Raw genomic sequence first — 15,242 nt, forward strand, 5'->3', positions numbered from 1 at the left:
AAGATCTCACACAGACGCATTTTCGACCAGGCTTATGGCTCAAAGGTGAGGTCGAGAGTTCTGAGAGTTTAACGATAGAAACAGAGGCTATTACGAAACGAATCCAGATTGCCTGGGGACGTCCGTCTAAATACTCCATCTTCCAGGTAATCCGCTCGAATGTGAGAAAATGGCTTGGATAAAGAATAGAACTGTGAGAGGAGCATCTTGGCCAGACGTAATTTTTGGTTACGACGACGTTCCCCAGTGCGAACTACCGACTTCTCCGTCGCGTACCGCGTGTATAGCATCTCTTTCCATCGAAGTTTGCCAGCACTCTCAGCGTCTGCCGCGTCACCCTGATTTGAACTTCGGCGCGAGCAGGGAGAAACAATGGGGAAGTGACGAGCGTGTACCGTCAGGAGTTTCCATGCCGAGAAGAGTCTCCAAGAGAGCCGACGCATCGTGCTCACTCATTGATGGTCTGATGCGTGAAGTGGACTCCATGGGACTGTCCCATCACAGACTGTAGGAGCTCAGCTATGTCACTACGGAGTCTACTTCGAAGATCTTCTGCCAAACCGATTCATTCATTCATCGAGAGTGGAGGGAAACTCAAGGGTCATTGATTTCATTCGGCAGCGTATCGCGGTCGAGGTACGAAGGCAGAATTCGAGAATGATCGCGGGAAGAGTCTTCCAGTGCGGGGCCCTCGAGGAACCCAGTTTCCTAGGTGGCTCTTAATCTACTTAACTCTCAATCTCATTTGATTCAATTTCCTTGAATAAATCGAGAGTTAATTCATTCATTCATCCATCAAACGCGGATACGCCAGGATGGTTCGAGTGAACCTTTCGACGGATTCAGCCTTACCGGAGCTTCGTTTTTACCTTCACGTGTTACTTCGCTAGAGGAAGAACTGAGGCGCTAGAGGAAGAACTGAGGAAACAAGTTCTTGCCAATAGCGAACTCATTAAGAACCACATAACTGTGGTCAAAGCTCTCACCGTCGAGATTGGACGGAGAGAGGAGAAACAAAAACAAACCGAGGCGGCACTGGAGGATATCGGTGACCAAGCCGAAGGTATGGCAGTTGAGGAGGTCAGGAGAGACCCGATCACAATGACTGTCTTGGTCGGAGAGAGTATCCTCGAAGACCTCAAGAACGAGAAGATCCTCGTGGGTGCATCTTTCACAAACTACAAGACCGGACATAGCTCACGCCGTTGGCGTTGTGAGCCAGTTTTGTTCTGATCCGACGACTACCCACTGGTCGTCATTGAAAAGGATTCTCCGTTATCTGAAGAGGTTCCATTGACCTCCAGTTGAAATTCGATGGGAATATCACAGCGGACATCGAAGTATACTCGGACGCCGACTGCGGAGCTTGTCAAGACTGCAGAAAATCCACGACGGGGTACGCTGTCCTTCTCGCCGGAGCCTGTATCTCCTGGATGATTAAGAAACAGCCTACGGTGGCGCTCTCCACGAGCGAAGCTGAATACATAGCTTGTTCAGCGGCGTGCCAGGAGATAAAATGGCTCCTGAATTTCGGAGGGATCCCGAAAATCAGCATTCTGCGCCCGATGACTTTGTGGTGCGACAACAAGGGAGCAATTCTTTTGAGTGATGAGAACGTCTACCACGCCAAGACGAAACACATCGACTTGAGGCACCACTTCATCCGGGATATGATATCAGAAGGATTAGTTTACATCGCGCATGTACCGACAACCGAGATGGTGGCAGATATTTTCACCAAGGGACTCACCGCGGAGAAATTCAACCACTGCAGAAAGAAGCTAGGTTTACAATGAAGTCAGGTCTTTGAGGGTCCTGCGCAAGGGGGGGTGTTGGAAGTTGCGCAGATCCCTAACTGCCTAGTGGTTGTCTCCGCTACGACGGTTAAGATGAGCGGAGTCATCGCGAAATAAAGGTGAACGAAGTACTGCTTCTTGAGCTTTAGTCCACACCACACGTGTTTTCCTTCAGTCCTCATTCCAATATTTCCTCGCCTTCGAAGTGCTTGAGATTTCTTCGGAGAGGCGGAAGCTATAATGAGACTATACCCGGGTATGAGATGTACCGCGTATGCTGGAGAATTCCGGGATGGACAGAGATGGGTGAGATATTCAGCTGATCAAAATCCTCGATTCAGCGATCAGCTGGATCCATCCTCGTTCCGGAGCGCAACAGAGCTCAGGCGCGGCCATGATTATGTGACCGGCTGCAAGATCCGAAACTCGTTCCTCCGTCCGAGGCAGCGTCGTCATAAAGGGTCAATGCATGCAACAAGCAGCAGACCGCTCCCAATCATCGGCCGCCTCATCGAAACACCGCGGAGTTTCCAGCGTCGAGCCCGGATCGATCCACTATCTGGAGAACCCTCTACGTGCTTGGGGACGCAATGCGATAACAACGCCGTTTTCTTGGCTCCGAGGAAATCCTTCGTGCAGTCGTGATCCAGGCCACTCGATGGGGACCATGAGCACCAGCGCAAATGGAGACAGTGGTGATTCGTTCGAAGTCGAAAACTCTTGAGCTTCGGAGTCTCGGACGCGACCGAATTACTCTCACCTCATCGTCTTCCTCTAAATCCTGATCTCTGGTCATTCACGCTGATCTTCACAGAGTGCAGGCGAAGGGAATGCCATTTCCGTGAGAGGAGCTTGATTCGACTTTTCTCTCCGACCGAAAGAGCAGCAGAGGCGCAGTTCCAGAGCCGTAATCCGGTCGTCCGGACCCCTGTTCGGAATTCAATCACTCCGCAATGATTACATTTCAATTACGCACTCGCGTTGAATAAGGATTCCTCCGATTCTTCCGCTCGCTTCCGCCGAATAGGTTCGAGTGTTGTGACAATAATCAATCAGCGCAAACACGCTCCGATTCGCGAGGGCACAAGGAGTACTTAATTCCGTTGACTTAGCGCTTTTTAGCGGGAAGCGCGAGTGTAGCGATCCGTATGACTCGCCTAGGCGCTCCGCTGGATGCACCTCGCGGGAGTGTGGTATGTCATTAAGCACAGAGCGGGAAGAGCGACCTACCCCTGTCTGGTCGAGCAGCGCAAGGCAGCGGGTTGTGGGGAGAGGAAGAGTACCTCATTCTCTAAAACCCAATTTACCCCATTTAGCTAGAGTACCATAAATCAACGTGGGTTGCATGGGTTGATGGCTACATGAAAAGTCTATTTAGCTGCTTCGTGGGCTTTCGGTGGCGCCGGGTCCTTCGTAATAATTCGTAAGCGCCCTGGTGACGGCAGCGACAGCGATGATGATCCACGCGACCACCTAATGTTGCAATATAAGTGGCTTTCTCTTTGCCCACAGAGGTCGAACCCCGTGCAAGTCGAAAGCCTTTCACGGCGGATCGGGGGAATTTCGGCGTGACGTAAAAGATCCGTGCCGGACGAGTCTGTTTTGTTTTCTTTGGCGCCCGACCCCTACTGTGAACAGACACAGCATAATTAAGGTGGCAGATAGTGGCTTAGATTGATAGTGCCCGATTCCTCGCCGGCTGCGACGTCATTATTAGTTAATTGATGCCGGGAACGCTCGGATGGGGTTGTCCCCCATTACGTTGTCCAAACTCGCGCCAGTGCGAGCTGCTCACCCAAAACATCGAACGAAGCTCGTAGTGGAGATACAAAACCATGGGCAAAGTCGGCTGGAGCGTCTTACGATTGCCATGACCATTCAAAGGCGAGGGGCGGATGGATCAAGCGAGAGGATAGCCAACATTGTTGGCGACCGACTTGCGGGACTCGTGCGTGCCGTTCAACAGCAATGCGAATGAGTGACCGGGCTAGGAGCTCCTATAGGAAAAGCAGGAGGAGAAGACTCGTAATACGAAACCAGGGCCGCTTTCTTCTACCTCAAAGACATGGACAGATCTATTGACCCACAGACTCTGGGGCCAACGAAGCAAGTAACCCCTGCACCCGTCCATCCTCTTCTTGGCTTTGACATGTAATCTGTTGTTTTGTTGGTGCACCGACTACTGAGCGAGTTGAGGTTGCTCGGAGAATCTAGTCAACAAGACGAATCTCCGATGGGCATTTGAGTTCGATTCTTTTTCGATATGGGCCGGATTAGCGTAAAGATTGTTCCCGGATAAATGACCCCGTATCCGAGCTCCGAGCCCCATCTGTGCGAACATAGGAGATCTGTCTGTTTGAATGGGTGAGACTTGTCGATACTCTCTCAGAGCGGACCGGATGAGGGAAGAAAATTCCCCTCCGTGAGGAATATATGTATGTATAGCAAGAGTAGGTAACGGACTAGCATCCAGTTGACAAGTGTCCAAGACATAACGGCTATACACACGCGTTGACTCAGAGACGATTTGTTGTTGCTGGCTTGAGCCTCTCAATCGTCGGGGAATGCGTGAGTCTTATTCAGGAAATGTATCGCAGGCCGGAGTCTGTTGTAGGTCTTGTCTGCTGCACCATCGCCGCATGGTTTGTCCGTCTGCTGGGTGCCTGACTGACTACCATCTGGCTCGGAGCCGAAATCCAGACTGCTGGCCAAGTTCTGACCGCGTAGAGCCTTCAACGTGGTTGGATCTCTCGATCACGCGAACAAACCACTCGTGCTCCACTCATAATGACCAGCGGGTTCCGGGAGTTCCCGCTGAGACCTGGAATGTGAAATCGCAGCTGAGCCGGCTCACTCCTAATGGAAACAAAGAAGCAAATGTAATAAATAGGACCAACTCCAAACATCTCTGACTCGGAGCGCGATGCTGAGAGTTCTCGCGACGAGTGCTCCGCGTTGATTTCTCTTCAATCCGTCTCAGTTGGTGGCACTTCTAAGGCCAGTCGACGTCTCCTCCATCCCGAGATCCTTGTTGACGTTGCCGACTCCCTCCGGCTCTGCAGCGATAGGTATAAGCTATTCCGAATGGCGCGCAATACCGTTCTCGGCTCCTGTCACCCACACTGCGCCTCGGGGAGAGGCTCTCACATTCCAGACACAGTGTCAAGGTCCCGAGAAGTCGGCATGCACCTTCGGGTGTTCGTCATCAACACGCAATGACGTGAGGCGTCAAAACTCAGACTCTGAGTCACTTACCAGGTCACACAGCGGAGCCGCATGAACCTTCGCAGTGATGACTGCGGTCCGGGTACCAACTCGATGCAATGACCCACCATAATTATCAACCCTCCTTTCAAATACGGGAGGTGCCCGTGCTCCGGTATAAAACCCGAGTTTGATCCCTCGGGTTTCTGGCCTCCCAGCGGCAGAAGCTGTTCTGCTATCCGCCACAGTTCTCGTCTGCCTACTTTCGTTTTTGATCCCCAACTATGGTAGGTATGTACTTCGCTGGGCCAATCCCTGTACTCGCTGAACATGAAAGGAAGGTGCAGCGTGGTAAACCATTAGGAAAAATACCTTTCCCAGGGCTCGCTGTCGGGAAAACATACACGCATCGAGGCACAGAGTGTTAAAAACCATCCCGCCGTCAGAGTGGAGCAACTTTTCGTCACTTGCCCCCATGTCACAGGTCTCCCATAATCTGCCAATAGCACTCGCTTTCGCGACGTATCGGCTACCGATGCCGCCGCCGCTGCGTCTAGGAACCTCGATAGAAGTTGTACCAACGGCGACAAAGCGACAGTGACACCCCGGCCCGCTCGGGTCGCTTTCTCCGTAGCTGGCAAACACATTGGGACGCTCGCGCATACAAACAAACAACGCTCGACGTAAAAACGTGCTCGCCATCATCATCGGGAAGAAACGCCCTCACGCGCACTATGCAGTTTCGTTTTTACTCGCGAGTGCTATGCCTGTAAAACGACTCGGGGAGAGAAGAAGGGTAAGGCCTACGAGAGAGAAGGCTCCGCGGAAACAATCGGAGCCCGTGGACTACAATTAAGAAAAACTATCCTCGACTCGAGCCCACGAGCCACTCGGAGCTTCACGGAAGGCTCGACTTCTACCATCGAAACACTGACAGTTCTGCGGAATTCCGCGCCGCACGAACGGAATTCATCGAGAGTGCTTCCACCGCTGATGAGATCCCCCGGCCGATTGCGTCGCAGCTCGTAGCTCGACGTTCCTCGTCCCCTTGATCGGTTCCAGCCGGAAGAAGTATCCCTCTCCAGCGGTAGACTCGACTGCATCGACTTCCTCGGGGTCATCGGAACTGTCGTCGTCTTTGACAAGCAACTCAAAGGACGGGGCCTCACGAGGTTTCTCTTGGAAGATCCCCTTCCGTGTCCATTACCGCGGGGACGGCGGTGACAACAACAGCAGCAGCAGCAGCAGCGACAACAAGGACAACCAGAGCGGAGCTTTTCCAGCACCGACAACACAAGGACGACTCCCAACTCAAAAACACATACGTAACAATGTTCTCTAGCCGGCGGAAAAGGGTTTCTCGACGTGTGCTCGAGGATGCGAGAGCACCGCAGGATGAGCGATGAGGAATAAGACGAAGGAGAGCCTCCGGTTGCATGCTCGTTCCAGAACGGGTGTCCCCTCGACGATGTCTCCTCCGAACGGCAGCTCCGAGAGTCTTCCACAGGAAGAATGAGGCGGGAGGGGAAGGAAACGCAGAGATGGAGGCAACAACGACACTAGCGTGACGCGGGAGGCCTCCGTCGCTAGAAATGTGTCACTGGCCACGGTCCGCCACGGCTAAGTCCGGCCTCATCGGCGACCTACGTGCGGGAATCTCGTCTGTCCCGGCACGGGAACAGCGACGATATGTTCCCGGGATGTTGCAGCTGGTCTTGTGGAGCAAAGAGCGCAGTCTCAGTTCCCGCGAGCCTTAGCGATGAAGACGGTATGAGAGAATCGGAGGATTCGGAACGGCGGGAACAGATGATTGTGTGGAAGGGCCCCTCCCGCGATCATTCCCTCGAGTTTTCCCCTTCCAGCGGTCGAAAGTACGGGGCATCGAGCTGGTCGATCTGTCTGTAGACGGTCTAGGGGGCCAGGGCTTTTATCTTCGTCGTTGCTCGTGTCGGGCCGCAACACAGAACACCGACAGGCCAGTAAACGGGAGAGAGGTGGGAACAAGGACGGGTGCTGAAGCGCCAACCATTGAAGATCATTTGTTTGCTCGTCGGTCTGTCCGGTATTTCGTATGGCTGACGCAGAAGAGTCCAAATTAATAACGTTGTTTACTCCTCTTCCGGACAAACAGCCAGCAAGCTAGCCAGTCATGGGAACAAGTAGCCAGAGTGACTGAGTGAGATAATGTTTATCCCGTGCTGTCGCTGCAGGAACCTGGAGACTCTGGAAAGTGTTGTAACGGGGAGCTATTCCCCTGGCAGCTCTATTCATGAGCTTGTCTCCATGCTTCAACTCCATGCGGGAACAAAAGTTCCATTCCAGGTCCTCGAAATGGTTGCTCTCCGTCCTTGCGACACTTTCCGCTCTTGTATATCTCCATTTATTATTCAGAGTGTAATTATGTGAATTATATGTGATAGAGCGATCGTAGGATCGTAGGTATAATATCAAGAAATCGGAATCCTCTCGAAGGTGTTCCCTGATGCCTCCAATAGAGGGAGAGCTCCATTTGGTAGGGTATTTTCTGAACATGGCTTACTGCAGCAGCAGAAACCATAAAACTTTCCGCTCTCATAATGGTTTCGTGGGACATTTCTCTCCGACCGGGAGATTTCTGCCCACTGATCGCCAAATGTCACGAGCTCGGGATTTACCTACGCAGAGTGGGCCGCGGATTTGATGTGATCTGAAGACGGACGTTCCGGAGAGCTTACTGCCAGGGATCCACCCGAATTCGGCTTGTTCTATGAGAGCTCTCTCTCTACTATCCTTCGGTTGTAAGAGAGCGAAGCGGTAGCAGACATTGAAACAGTTTTTCCATCCGATGTATTGAGTGAGTAATTCGAGTGTGTTCCATTTAGTGACGAATGGTAAATATTCCAGTCTACTGGGGAAGGGAATATTAAGTTTACGGTACTTGAGCGATAGTACTGCATTCTTATGGACGGAGCCCACAAGAGCCAGAAATCTTGTGTCTACGGAAACTATGGATGGGGTACTGTGGGACGATCTAGCTTGCGCTGTGATCCAAGTTTAGATAGTGCAGGAATCTTCGCGAGTACCGGTTCTCTGAACGCTGCCAGAGCTATCTTACCTCCGCGTACTTTATCATTCCGCTTCTTGTGCATCGACGGCGGAAAATACGTCACAACGCGAGGCTAACACGACGGGCTAGTGGGAGTGAGCGGCAGAACTCCGAGCGGATTCTTCCGAAGTGGCGCGTGAAATTCTCCCGAATCCAGGTCTCAAGATTCGACTCGGGTTGTTTGGGGACCGCAAGGTTGCATTGCTCGCCAAATTCCAAGGTGTCTCGCACGACGGCACATTCCGGGAGTGAATTCTGACGCTTGTGTCGTAACTTGTAACGTACAATGTCGCGATCCCGAAGTCAGAGACGAAGAATCTGTGCGAGCGTTGCGCGAGAGGCTCGAGACGGGCAACGCAGCCCGCTCACCCGCGCGTTTGCTCCCGAACCCTTCGGCGGCAAGTGTCTGGAAGAAAACTCCTGGATCGAAGCATGCAATAGCTTGATGACTGCAATGACGAGCGACACCGAAGAGAGCGGTCCCCGGAGGGATCTTTCGCGGGCATTCCGCTGATCTCCTCATTCGACCTCCCCCCGATCAGAAAGGATTCTCATCGGTCCAGAATGAATGCCGGTCTCCGGCGCTTTGTGTAATACGCTTTTCTCCTCGCATGCGATCCTTTCTCGATGCAGAGCGTGGCTCTCGATCGGCGAGGGGGCGTCTTTGCGGAATCGAGACGATTGGGGTATATACATATGTGCGATCTCGATCACTCTATTCCACCAAGGTGCAAGAGTCCTGAACGAGCTTCGTGATCAAGTGATACGTTTGTGATCAAGGACGGCTCTCTATGGTATCATGTTCCATCGACCGTCAGACTATCTCGGAGGAGCTCCCTCATACGGGGCAGCCGATGCGCAACTTGCTCCCTTGGACTTGAGTAACAAACCATCAGATCGGAAACTTCCAGTGGCAGGTTTTCCAGCCGAAAGATCGGCAGCTCGATCTGGCACCGTATGCTTTGCGGAGCCTCACCTGTCTGGGAGCGTCTTTCTCCGTCAGAACCAGACTGTCGAGGGGGCAGCCTTCTCCTCACCCACGATTCAGCTATCGAACACTTTCGGTATGGAAACATTGCGTGCTGCGACATCGTCGACCCCATGCCGAATCGTTGACGAGGGGAAATCTTGTGATTTTCCGGATCACTCCAGCCGTGGGAACGAATCACAGCGCGCCGCGGACGAAGAGAGACTCAGAAAGAGAAAATTACAAGGTCGCGAAGCTTCTGCTAGACATCTACAAAAGAAACTCACCATGATAGCCAATAGCCAAGCTGCAGGCCGATGTCGCAATTCAGAGAAGATTTCGCCAACATCATGAAGATGACATGGCTGCGCTCCGTAGTGCAATCGAATCTGCGCGGGAACGACTGGAATCTTCGGCTAGGTAGGGGATAGACAAGGACTGTGATTATCACTTCGGGTCCATTTTATCCAAGACTAACGATTCCTTCATCGTTTGTGTTCTATACTATAAGCTTTTGTGCTCAAATTAAATCAGGTACCTCTCGACCCTCGACTCTCCTCGATTCGAATAGTTCGTTTCCAATCTTTCCACAATCGCCGACGGGAGGACAGGCGACGCGGAACAAAGCTAAGATTTCTGGTTCACCGCTAAGAGTTTTTATACCCAAACGTGCCTCTCTTAACTGCACTCGAGGCAAATAAACAAAAAAACAGCAGGTAGTCCTAAAGTACTACCGGAAGGATGGCGTGAAAACGTCACAAAGATCCGTTTTTCAACGTGATTTCGAGTGCAAAAAAATAAATGTTTTTCGAATGGAAGCTGTGGCGGGGCTCTTTATTAAACGCCGCCACCGACAACATGCTCCTCGAATTCTTGACTCGAATCATGACTGTGGCTTGCGATGCCCAGCTCATAGGCTGTCGCAAAAGATACAAAGCCGCCTCTTGCGCAGACATTTCTACACGATTCAAAACTTTCAGACCAACTTTGGTCATCAGCTGAGTCTGATCATATTCAGGGTTCGCCTCATGGATCGATGTGAACTCTCGGTGTAGGTGACTTTTACCTCGATTCGACTTGTTAACATAATCGACGACGTAGGCGGCACAGGAGTATGGATCGAGGATTATCTGGAGATCCATGTTCGAGTTCAAAACCGATGAAATCCATGGGTTAAATGTATTCACAAAAATCTGCGTCATGTCTCTTTTGAATAGCAATGTTGGCCGTTTCAAACTTAATCTTATCAAATCCTGATAACGCTGATGATCACAATCTATGTCGCTAAGGAAATCCTGAATTGAATCATATGCTTTCGCTCCCAATTTTGTTTTCGCACCACTCAATTGTTTTGCGAGGAGCTTACTTCGCTCGTCATCTTTACTCAATGGCAGCGAAACCCTTGTTTTGTACATACTTCGGCCAATATGGTACATTGAAGCGGCAGTGTTGCTCACCTCTTTTCGTGCGAGTGAATGTGTGCGCGTGGGTTTGATTCTTTATCATTGTTGGGTCACTCATGTTTGCCTTATCTACGCTGCATAGATCGCTAATCATATTCACCGTATTCGGCATAGAATCGGAGATTTCCTCGGCCGGATCATTCTCTAACCAAAGAAGGATGTGCGCATGGGGACTACCACGATGCTGAAACTCTATACGAAGGAAGTACTCGATGACACGATATTCCCCGAACGGCTTATATGTCTTTTTGGCACTGATAATCGTCAGGATTGCGTTCACCAACTTGTGGAAATAAATTGCGCAGGTGGCCGGATCTTCAGCCACTAGATGAGCTCGCTTACCTTCGTCGAGCTTTTCGACAACATCCTCCATCTCGTGTATCTCGATATCATTGTATCCTTCGGAAAGGCCGTGAAGAATACGCAACAGATTCGGCCAATGTGTTTCCTTCGCACTAATGGTGAGGAACGCCGTCGGTTTACCAAGTTGACGGATCATTGCGAACAAGTCTTTCTTTCGGGCAGCCCAATACTGTACTGAATTGGGCATCGTTTTTAGAAAAGCCTGATTCGTATCAATCAATCGTTCCACAAATTCTCTATTCTCTATCATTTCCCGTGTTATCCTTTCGGTTGTCCTCAAACAGCGATACATGCTTTGAATACTGTCTCGGACCCGAAGGCGGAGAATTTTCATGGCCATGTAGAGCACATGCTGTGGCGTCGCTCCGCGACGGTCCCTCCCTCGGGTTTCCGACATGCACATAGTGTAGGCACTGGAACGCGCCCCGTTATTCGCATTGATTTGACGGGCGACGCCGAAGTATATGCCGGGGAATGATAACTCCTCGGCGAACTTATCGGAAATGTGGCTTTCAGGCGTACGATCCTCACCAGGAGCAATATCCAAGCATTGTTCCTCGTTCCACATTAGTGTCTGCTGCTTCGCTGTAATCAACTCCGACTCTCGTACGTCGCTTATATTCATGGACTCGATAGCACCCAACGAAACATCTTCGAGTCCTGTGTCCGGGAAAGTGCTCTTGAAAACCGACCAATCGATCGATATATTGTAATGCTTGTACGTATCCATTCCGGGCCAGTATACCGTCGAGCGAGCGCGAAGTCAGATAGTCACCAAGACCGTCACGCAGTCTGATCATTCTTATAGATTGTGACAAAACTACATGGTGTCAGAACTTGCGAACCCAGTGCCCAAAGACTCGTCATGGCATTTAGAAACACGCAGCTAACATCAGAAGAATTGGCTCGACATCAAGAAAACGGAGCTTCGCAACAGCTTCCAATCGAGGAGCGCAGCACACTGCCGCAGCAGCAAGTATCGGCGATGTCAACCTTACAGGCGCCAACGATTCAAGGAGGTTATCTCCTGGCGGCCCATCCTCGCGGGTTTGATACGATAGCCGATGACCTCAGTGAGTCGTGGCGGAAGTTCAAGACTGAGTACGAGATCTACGGGACGATAAGTGAATTGAGTCAAAAACCCGAAGCGTACCAACGCGCGATCCTATTGATGTGCGTCGGAGAAGCCGCCAGGGCATGGATGGAGACCGTGCAGATTGAGTACCATGAGTCCACAGCATCCCAAATCATGGAGAACATTGAAAAAAAGTGTACAGCAACAGTGACTCAGACCTCGAGGGACTTCAAGTTTTTTAGCCGCGATTTGGACCAGAAACGGAGCGAAAATTTCGACGCATTCTACGAAAGAATACGCGCGCGAAGCCGAATGTGCAAATTTGGTGAGATCACGGACAGATTAATTCGTTCTCGTCTGATCATTGGAGTTCGAGAGAGAAGCCTCCAGAAAGTTCTCCTCGCTAAAGACCTCTCGTTGGAAGACGTAGTGGCCAGATGTAGGAGCCACGAGCTTGGAGAACAAAACGCTTCCGAGATCAGCCGCTCGCAGCGGCATCCCGACGTTGTCGCCACCATCTCGGCACAGCAGCACGAGCGCGAGACTTTAGTTTACCAACACGACGATGAAGACCCAGCTGATCACAACATCGCCGCGATTGAGACAAGCCGCTGTGACAGGTGCGGATACTCGCATACCAGCGGGATATGTTCCGCAAGGGGAAAGTTCTGCAGCCAGTGTGGGAAAAAAGGACACTTTGCAAAGCTGTGCAGAAGTGGCCCTGGTGCGCGTAAACCGCAACCCAACGGAGCAGACAGAGTCCGCCGTCAAAGCTATGGGCGAAATCCGCCGAAATCAACAGTCCGCGCAAATCAGGTGTGGGCTATCCAACAATCGAGTGACGACGAGGATTTCAGTCTGTGTCAAGTAACCGTGCCAAAACCAGGGAACCCCAAAGCAGGTGAATGGAACGAGGTGCTTGAGGTCAATGGACAACTGGTTAGATGCAAACTCGACACTGGGGCAGATGTCTCGGTATTGCCGAAAAGTTTCGTGGATCACCTCAACGCTTCCTCGAACCTCCCCGGCGAGTTGCGAGCGCACAACACCCGTCTCGTATCTTATTCCGGAGATCGGTACGACTCGACAGCCACAGTGGCTCTCCCGGTGCGTCATCGAAACACCACGATCCAAGAAATATTCTTCATAGTCGAAGAGAAAGTAATGCCAACTATCCGAGGCAATGCAGCAGTAGCCTTGGGTCTCATAGTGAGAGTAGCGGGCATCAACAGTGACGATCCGGATCTGAGTCGCGCCATCGCGGAGTTTCCTCAAGCGTTTGAAGGTATCGGCTGCGTAAAAGGCTACCAATGCTCCATACAGCTGAAGCCAAATTATCGAGCATGTGTAAACCCGTGTCGAAGGGTACCGCTCGCCCTAGAAAAGGAAGTCCAGGCGGAGCTCCGGCGAATGGTCGACAAAAAGGTCATCGTGCCCGTCTCTGACCCTACCGCCGTCGTAAGCAACATAGTAACTGCGCGAAAAGCTAATGAAAAATTAGCGTGTGTCTGGATCCGACACATCTGAACAAGGCTATCGAGAGGGGACCCCACCCCACCAAACGACTTGAACAGATAGCAGCAAGACTGAACGGCGCGAAGTTCTTCTCGACGTTGGACGCCGACGAGGGGTTCTGGCAAGTTCCCCTCGACGAAGCAAGTTCTAAACTGTGCACTTTCATCACCCCGTGGGGGCGCTACAAATTCATAAAGATGCCCTACGGTCTCATTAATGCCTCGGACGAATTTCAAAGGTTGACAGATAGCCTCTTTTCAGAACTCGATGGAGTCTCGGTAGTGGTAGACGATATCCTGATCTGGGGAGAGTCAAGAAGTCAACATGATGAGCGCCTCGCGGCAGTACTAAAGAGATGCGTCAAGGCAGGCATGGTCTTGAACAGACAGAAGTGCAAAATCGCTAGATCCTCCGTCAAATACCTATATCGGAGTTATTCTGGATAATCAAGTGGTCCGCATCGACCAAAGCAGGATTGAGGGCATCCAATCAGTCAAGGAGCCAACGTCCGTCAAGCAACTGCAGAGTTTCCTTGGTATGACTAATTTTGTCGCATCGTTCATACCATCCTACTCGGACATTACGGCACCCCTTAGGGAATTGCTGAAGAAAGATACGATTTTCATGTGGCAGGAGCTTCACCAGCGCGCCTTTGATGGTTTAAAGGTCGCGCTGGCTTCGGCACCTGTGCTGAGATACTTCAATCCGGAGCAACCGATTGTACTCTCTGTGGATGCCTCCCAGTTCGGAGTGGGTGCGGTTCTCTTGCAGAGAACTCTCAACGAGTTGCAGCCCTTGGCCTACGCGAGTAGAAGTCTCACGGAGGCCCAAAAGAACTACGCTCAAATTGAAAAGGAGATGCTGGCGATCGTTTTTGGCTGTGCCAAATTCCATTATTACGTATTCGGGCAGAGAAATCTACGGGTCGAAAGCGACCACAAGCCTTTGGAAACGATAATGAAGAATCCTCTCCACCAAACCCCGATAAGGCTCCAACGGATGCGGCTGACCCTCCAGAAATATGACATAGACGTGCGGTACGTTCCAGGCAAGGAGCTCCACATCGCGGACTGGCTATCCCGAAACCCGTCTACGGACACCCTCGAGGATCTCCCGCGGATAGCAACGATCGTCAGGCCTCCCTTGGCAGACCACAAACTCGAGGAATACGTCACCGCAACAGCGGAAGACCCGCAGTTGAACTTGTTGATGAAGACCTGTCTTGAGGGGTGGCCCGATGATAAAAAGCTAGTGCCGGAGAGTATCAGGCAGTATTGGTCCTACAGAGATGAACTTCACATGCAAGATGGTCTTGTCATGCGATCGAATCGACTCATAATCCCCGAAAGCCTCCGTTCTGATGTTCTCCGGCAGCTCCACCGCGCCCATTCGGGCACAACGAAAATGAAACTTCGCGCTCGCTCGACGGTATACTGGCCCGGAATGTTTTTGCTGCTTTGCTCGAGTGGAGGAATGAAGCACGAAACCCGGAATTGGGGTGCCCGATGCAAAGACTGATGGGCAGGCAGGCTCGCACAATGGTACCTGTGATTCCCCTGCAGCTACGTCCTCGCACGATTCCTCCCGAAACCGTGATTCGAGAACTGGAGAGCGAAAAGAAACGCAACAAAGCCTACTACGATCGGGGCACAAGATCTCTTGTCCCGCTGCAGGAGGGACAAGCCATAAGAATGCTACACCCCAGGGAGAACATATGGAAGAGAGGGACGGTCATACAAGTGCTTCCCCAGCCGCGATCATACGTCGTCGAGGA

The 15,242-nt window shown here is 51.6% G+C and overlaps 1 pseudogene; it reads left to right on the forward strand.

The window, feature by feature from the left end:
• The first annotated feature begins 11,743 nt into the window (after positions 1 to 11,743).
• On the forward strand, positions 11,744 to 14,986 carry LOC100908164 (uncharacterized; annotated as a pseudogene).
• Positions 14,987 to 15,242: the final 256 nt, after the last annotated feature.

Source organism: Galendromus occidentalis, unplaced genomic scaffold (assembly GCF_000255335.2).
Source record: "Galendromus occidentalis unplaced genomic scaffold, Mocc_1.1 scf7180000077350, whole genome shotgun sequence".
NCBI lineage: Eukaryota > Metazoa > Arthropoda > Arachnida > Mesostigmata > Phytoseiidae > Galendromus > Galendromus occidentalis.